Source organism: Lottia gigantea, assembly GCF_000327385.1.
Source record: "Lottia gigantea unplaced genomic scaffold LOTGIsca_220, whole genome shotgun sequence".
Taxonomy (NCBI): Eukaryota; Metazoa; Mollusca; class Gastropoda; family Lottiidae; genus Lottia; species Lottia gigantea.
In genome coordinates this window covers 124,221-132,950 of record NW_008708556.1, presented here as the reverse complement: position 1 = coordinate 132,950, position 8,730 = coordinate 124,221, and positions in this window count along the sequence as shown.

Sequence of the window (8,730 nt, the reverse complement as noted above, 5' to 3'; positions counted from 1 at the left end):
GTATTTTTCCTATTCTTTTCACTGCATTTTTCTATGAATTTGAAGATTACTAGCACTTATTGAAACGCAAATCATCCATCAAAAATTAAAAGGCAAATAGAATTACTCGAACTCAAACAATTGTGCTCTGATATCTCATGAAATTGTGCTTTTATATAGCCATGCAATTGTGCTACTATATCTCATGAAATTGTGCTTTTATAGCCATGTAATTGTGCTCTGATAACTCAGGCAGTTGTGTTCTGATAACTCAGGCAGTTGTGTTCCTATAACTCAGGCAGTTGTGTACCGATAACTCACGCAATTGTGCATTGATAACTAAAGCAATCGTGCTTTGATAACTTAAAAAGTTGTGCTTCGATGATTATGCAATTGAGCTCTGATAACTCAAACAATTGTGGTCTGGTAACTCAATCAATTTTGCTCTGATAATCAATTTTTCTCTGATAACTCAATCAATTTTGCTCTGATAACCCAAAACGTTGTGCTCTGATAACTCAAACAATTGTGCTCTGATAACTCAATCAATATTACTCTGACAACTCGTGCAATTTTACCCTGACAACTCAATCAATTGTGCTCTGATAATCATGCAATTTTACTCTGATAACTCTTACAATTGTGCTCTAGTAATCATGCAATTGTTCTCTAATAACTCTTACAATTGTGTTTTGATAACTACAAGTGTTCCTTATATATAAAACGAAACGAAAGTGATTTTGATTAAACTGATTCTTTACTAGATGAAAGTAACTCAAAAGCTTCTGTTTTACGAAAGGATTAAGACCTTTTTATACTTTCGTTTTCAGAATGAAAGAGGTTAAAAAAAAGTCAAATAATATCACAATAATTGTAAACTTTTATCCAATCCGTCAATTTGAATAGATTTACAATTCATTGTTCGCCCACAATTTTTAAAGATTCGTAAAGAATTCAAATAAACCCACAGGAAATGAAATGTGTAAATTATTTCTCTTAAAAAAATATTAAAGGGATTGTAAAGAGTTTTTCTAAATTTCTTTATATGTATTTTGGACACTGATAGCATCAATTTACACCATTCCAGTTTTCAGTCAGACGTCTGTGGTTCTTGCCATTCCACTAAAACTCAGCAAAATACGCTATAACAGGGTATAACACATAAGGCCCTTGCGATTAGTGACGTCATAAAACACTAAGTTTAAGTGGAATTGCAGGAACCATAGACATCTGATTGATAATTGGAATGGCACAAATTCATGCTGTCAGTATCCCCGATACACATGAACAATTAAAAAAACTCTTTACAATCCCTTTAAAGATAGGAGACTATTAAAATCTCTTTATTTATTTAAACAATAGATAATATTTTCTGTCTAGTTTTTTAAACTGAAACCTTTTCACAATGGATTTATTCAGACAGAAACATTTCATGATACACAATTGCTTGAGTAAGTAGGCTTACCTTTCATTTTGATGTCAATTAGAGGGATTGTAAAAAGGTTATCTCAATTTTTTATGTGTATCCCTGACATTGATAGCATCAATTTGCACCATTCTAATTTTTAATCAGACGTCCGTGGTTCCTGAAATTCTTCTAAAACTAAGTGTTCAAACACTTTAGTGGAATCGCAGGAACTACAGACGTTTGATGAGAAGTGGAATGATGCAAATTGATGCTATGGGTGCTAATACAAAATTATCAAAAGGTAATTTAATATTATGTCAGAAAAAACGCATCATCGGAGGTGTGAAAGATCTCCATATAACAGGGCCTAGTTTTTCTGACTCTACTCCAGCCGATGAACTGTCAAAATATCTATCAGAGGCTATAGAAGAAGATGTTTCGGACTACCCTCCACATCGAACATTATTACAGGATTTGTATTAAATGTCAACTACCTTACTGCACCAACCGGAAGATCACAAATGCGTGAAAATATGTTTCCTTAAAATCACCGGAAAGAAATTTGAGTTCAGATGAATGGAGTTTTACGTCATAATCTTCTGCACCTTGTGGGTTCACGAAGACGGGTAACGCCATAGAAGGTGCAATGAAGGAAGTAAAAATCTCCTTCGAAAATTGTACAAGAAACGGTAACTCTCGGCTGACTCTTTAAGGTACTAACGTCATTGGCAAGATCTATCTGAATTGTATAACTGGGACATTTTGAATTGTTACCGAATTTTTAAGAAATGCGAGTCGTCATTTTAACATTTTTGTTGTCAGAGAGTAGTCAAATTTTCAGATCTAAAATGAACCCTTATGTGTTACTTTAAATCTTCAATATCTCCTAACACCCACCTCCCCCATTTCTACGATATGGTTGTCTTTATTATCAGCTATGTCAATTCAATAATAAATGATTTATTAAAAATTAATACTAAATACATAGTACTAGTATTTCAACTAATACTGCTGACATTTCACGCTAGTTTATCAATGTTCAATAAATCAATACTATTAAAGTTGGGTTCCCTTATTTTCATTTATGAAAATGAAAATGCTAATACTTATATGAATAGAACGTAGATGTGTTCTAATGACTTAGAAAAATATCAGTTTGTGTCACATGTCCATAATTAATTCATAATTAACTAAATTAGAAGAGAATTACAAGCAAAATCCAATGAGTGACCGATCAAGAAAGATTAAATGTGGTTTTTTGTTTACCCAGACTGTACATACATGGACATTTTTGATTGGTTAAAACTCTTAATCATTTGCATTAAGAACATAATGATATGATTAAGAAAACATGATAAGTCATTAGAAAAACCAATTAATCGAACAGTTTGCTTAAGTTGATACTAAAAAGTCTCGGATATTTATCAAATACTTCAGGATGAAGCCACACTTGTTGCCCCCCCCCCCCCCCCCAAATTCAATAAAATAACATTTATTTAATACATAGGTGTTTAATTAATAATACAATTGTAGGCTACTGGAAACCTAGTCAAATTAAAACTTCCGTTCCGTTATTTTTATTAGCTTTTAATACTTGTAAAGGAACTAGGACATTCGACCTAACCTGATAATCACAGTGTCACAAAATGCCAGCACTGGAGGTGCTCAGGTGGCGCGTTAAGGAAGTATGAAACATGGCGCCGTCTGCAACATTAGTTGCGCTAATTAATAGTAAAATCACTACCTTGACTACCTTGAGTTCATAAAGTTGTATTGGTTGATTTTATGTTCTGGCCGAATGGTATGGTTTGATCCACTTAAAAGGTGCGGGCACACGAACAGTCGTGGTCGTCGATTTTTGTCTTCGACTCAAATCTTCCACGACAAGTTTATCGCGTTGTCGACAGCATTTATGATATCAAACCAGTTTGATATTTGTCGCCGATTTTTTTATCGTCTGCTTGACTGAGCAGAAAAAAATAATTGTACGACAGACTACAATTGAGTGCAATAGAACTTTCATTTTTATCATTCCTCCGATTTTCTATACATTTATATATATCTAATAAAAACTCTAATACAAGTTTCCAAACCATCACGGCCTTCTTCATTGGAATTAAATTTCAAAATTAAAAACAAGCTTTACGTTAAAATTGCGTTACAAAATGTCTATGACGTTCATTCGCCAAACTTGGCTTTTTTTCCTTTGAAGGTAGGAGACTTTATATCTTATATATATATTTGTGTGGGTATATCTAAGATGATTTATGAGAGATCCACTAATGCCGTCGACGTGTGTTTTGAATATCAAATAAATCAGTATACGTTAACAGCTCATGTTGTCTTTCATACCTTTATTTACATTGACAGAAGTCTCGATGGCTCGGTGAGTTAGACACTTACTCGTTGACCTGAGGGCCCAGGGTTCCATCCCGGCATGGTCGAGATGATACCTTCTGATTTTTCAACCCGGTTTCTTCAAGTTAGTGATGTAGGTTCCGTTTTTTATTAGCTTTTATTTTTAATATAGTAACTTCAGTTAGGGTCTATCGACAGCCCTCGTAAACTTCGACGAATTAACCTTTTGACCTAACCAGAAAAACATCAAGCCATAAAATGCCAGTGCCGGAAAGGGTAGATTTTTGATTGGCTAATGCAGACGTCATCGAGTTAAAGGTTAATTTGACGAACGTTCAAGAGGGCTATCGTTAGACCCAATTTAAAGTGGCTATATTAAAAATAAAAGCTAATAAAAAACGGAACAAAATTTGGTTTAAATTGAATTAGACTCTCTCTTTAAAAGCAGCAAATTGATAATTAATTTGATAGCGTTTGATATGTCTTGCCCACACTTTCTGTTGTTTGTCATACTTTGCGAGTGATATGAATAAATTGGGCTTAATAAAATTCTGATTACAAATGCTTTATTAATTGAATATTTTCTGTTTTTACCATTTTAATGATTCACGGTCATTTAAAGGAAAATAATAAGTTATGGAACTGAGAAAGGAGACGGTCTAGCAAGAAAATGTGGATTCACAATTAGTCAAATTTTCACACCCAATCGTACCCCCACTTTTCTTTTAACGACTTTGATAATCTGATTCTATTACATCAAATCAATTCAATTTTTCAGCGTCCTCGATACACACGTCTAATTGAAATTAGACTAATCTTTCGTTTCGTTTTAATGTTATTAGTTTGTATTTTTAGTATAGCCACTTCACAGTAGGGTCTAACAACCAGAGTCTTTAACATTCGTCGAATTAACCTTTTGACCTAACCTGCTTTAACCAATCAAATTTGCGCCTTCTCCAGTGTTGGAGTTTTGTGATGCGATCAAAGGGTATATTTTCAGGAGCAATAGACTAGTTTATCAAGTATACTGAATTGAAAACACGACTTTTCATTGGATGTTCCGAATTGGCCCAGTTAAATTTGATTGGTTAAAGCAAACGTCATCAGGTTAGGTCAAAAGGCTATTTTGACAAATGTTCAAGATTCCTGTCGTTAGACCGTACTGTGAAGTGGCTATTCTAAAAATAAAAACTGAAAAAAATAACGAAACGAAATTAGAAATTTATAAAACATTTTTATAGTTTCTTTAAATTAATCAAAACCGTCAATTTGTGTTACCTCTTTCAACTGCGCTCAGACTTCTTTCTGTTCTAATCTAATCAAAACAATCTTAAAGAATCCACCTACATTTTGCTCCAGATTAGTGAGAATTGTATTTTATCTATTGTTTTGAGCGATGCAAGATAAAACAATAATCCATGTTGTAATGCTAAACTATTGGCAAAATGTCTCGAAGTTATTTTCGCGAAACTAATGGATTTAACACAAGGAAATTTCTGAATTCTGATTTTCCAGTAAATGAATTTTTAATATAGCCACTTCAGTTAGGGTCTAAAGACGGGTCTCTTAAACATTTGTCAAAATAACCTTTTGACCTATAATCTGATGACTGTTCTATCTTTCGAATGGGAGGACAAATTAGACTAGTTGTTACATTTAGATCTGATGGCCATGTCCTGGATTGTGTATCTTTCTGCAATATTATGATGAGGGCACACGAGCCGTCTTGGTCGCCGATTTTTGTCGCCGATTCGAATCTTTAGTAAATTCTCACGTGTATCCACGCTAACACAACACGACAAGATTATCGCGTTGCCGACATGATTTATAGTCTGCACGATAGAGCGTCATCATCCAATCTGATTTATTTTCCTTTCAATTGCATGATACGCACGTGATTATCGACATAGTGGAAAATGACCGACTGGAGATATTTTGTCTCTTCGTATGTCAGGAGTCTGTTGTTGAAACTCTTGACAAGACTCTAGTCGGCGACAAAAATCGCCATACAGTGACAGCAATAATTTCATGTTGAAACCCAGTTCTGTACTATATGAACACAATTTACCTTTGGCTCATTATCATACAATCGCTTTAGTTTTGTACCATGCAGGTAAGTGGGAAGGCGTTGCAAATTGTGTCCCCTTATCAAGGACTAATCAATCAAAATTAGATTACAATTCTTCATTGTAATCTAACGAGATTTATACCAGGGTATCGTTCAAGCTATTTATAGCAGACAATCACCTCCAGCCAATCAGAAGCACTTTTATAATCTCATTGGTCATATCGCTTTACGTTGGATTTCGCTATCCCACAATTCATAGTCGATATTTAGGCTCGGACTGATTGGTTGAAAGGTACGTCAACTGTACGCGACCTTCGTATAAATCCTTTAGATTAAATTGAGACAGTAGAAAACTTATTATTCGATTGGATAAAGGCTTGACACGTCTTTTAGTACCGTTGACATGAAATAAAACAGAATTATACAGAAAACAACATATATTTTATTGATAAACAAACATGACTAGTTTACATCAAAAAATCACATAATAATTATGAAGATAATAACAATAATATTAATAATAATGATAATAGAACATTCAGCAATTTTTTTAAATAGCTCGTAAACTCTAATCAATCTTTCGGATCACGGCCGTGCAGATCTACAAGATGTAGAACCTGCGAGCATATTTTAACAACCAATTCTTTCTCTAATAAGCATAACGGTAAACAATTCCCTATTAACGGTGAGCTTTCTTGTACCAGCACAAATATCATTTACCTAATTTCATGCGACAAATGTCATTTACAATACATAGGCGAAACTAAAAACTCTCTGAGAGAAAGAATTAACGGCCATCGTTTCGACATCTCCCATCATCTGGATAAACCTATTGGGAACCATTTCAACTCTCCCAACCAATCCCTCGCAGATATGAAGGTGGCGCCCATTGAAAAGGTCATCGCAGAAGAAGACACCAACCCTAAAAGTTCAAAACTATACAGGGAGAGCTTTTGGATGGACCAACTAAAAACTATTTCGCCCTGTGGACTAAATATACAGTTTGATTCTCAAATAATCCCATTTGTTGCTCCATTCAATAACATTTCTTGCCAAGCATCCCGAATTATTAAAAGATACTACACAGAATTACAAAATAAATTTCCCACAATTTTTTACAAAAAATTAGTCATAGCTTATTCGAAAAATAAAAATCTACAGGATATAGTTGTTCGTGATCGACTTGACCCCACCGATGATGTAGAGTGATCTAATAGAATTAAATATTCTCATTTTCATTGTCTTTGTACTTTATAATATATAATAGTCTAAACCAATTTACTTTCTATACCTGCAGCCATTAATCCCTTTTCTTCATTATTCCAGAAAATTTGAAACAGTCAATGTAGATTATAAGTATTATGAATTTCTTTATTAGGTCCAAGAAGATTTATAGGATAACCGTTATGATCATCTTTGATTTAGTTCATTGCTTCATTTATTAGCATCACAATTATTGTAAACATAACTTTAACCCTGTGCCAGTGCCTTATATTGAATAGTAACTGGTTACTCTTCAATCACCCTAATCTCTAAAGGCCGGTTTATACTTCACTAAGCAAAGCAGCGAAACGCAGGTATTTTCTTCGCCCAGCTATGAAGCGAAGTTTAACCTTTGCTGTACCTTCGCAAGTTCCTTTTCAGACTAGGTGAAGGAGTAGGATGTGGTCCTACGTCTTCGCTTCGCTTTGGTCTTTGCAACCAATCAGAGACAAACTGGCCTTGACTCATTTGTATTGACTTCGAGAAGCTAAGCGATGCGCAGCGAATCTTTATCTTCAATTCGCTTCGCTCTTTCGCTCATCGGAGTATAAACCGGGCTAAAGGCTCAAATTACACCAGTTTTATTTAACAGAAAAAGTCTGATTAAAATTACAATATATTTTAGTTCCGTTTTTATTAGCTTTTATTTTTAATGCAGCCACTTCAGTTAGGGTCTAAAGACGGCCTCTTGAACATTCGTCAAAATAACACTTCGACCTATAATCTGGTGAATTCTGCTCTAACCAATCGAATTCCTTCAATCTCTCACAAAATCCTAGCGCTAGGGAGGTCAGAAATTTGATTGGTTAAAGCAGATGTCATCAGCTTAGGTCACAAGGTTATTTTGACGAATGAGTGGTCTAATTTTAGCTAGACTGAAGATAAGGTGAATAAATTGACTCGAACGACATTCACTTAAAAAACAATAAGAGAACATTATTTGTTTTGCCTACCATACATATTATAAATTCAATTGCTATTTGGAATTTGTGATTTCTACCTAAAACGTTCACCGGTTTCAGCTATTCGATAGTAAAATTCCAGTAGTTCAAAACAAAAACTATGAAACTTATCACGCGACATCTTTATGGAAGGTTTTGTTTTCGTCAAAACGTAATGAATTGATATGTTTCGAAGCATATCTCGATGCTGTGTCAGTATATGAAATCAATATGAAGTCAGTATATGGAATCAACATAAAGTCAGAATATGAATTCAACATGAAGTCAGTATATGAAATCAACATAAAGTCAGCATATGGAATCAACATGAAATCAGAATATGAAATCAACATGAAGTCAGCATATGAAATAAAAATGTCAGCAAATGTGTTCAACTTGAAGTCAGCAAATGAAATCAACATGCAGTCAGTGTATAAAATCAACATGAAGTCAGTATATAAAATCAACATGAAGTCAGTATACGAAGTCAACATAAGAGGCCTGCATATGAAATCAACATAAAGTCAGGATAAGAAATCAACTCGAAGTCGGCAAATGAAATTAACATGAAGTCAGCATATGGAATCAACATAAAGTCAGCATATGGAATCAACATGAAATCAGAAAATGAAATCAACACGAAGTCAGTGGATGAAATCAACATGAAATCAGTATATAAAATCAACAACAAAGGGACAATGATAGCTTCAATT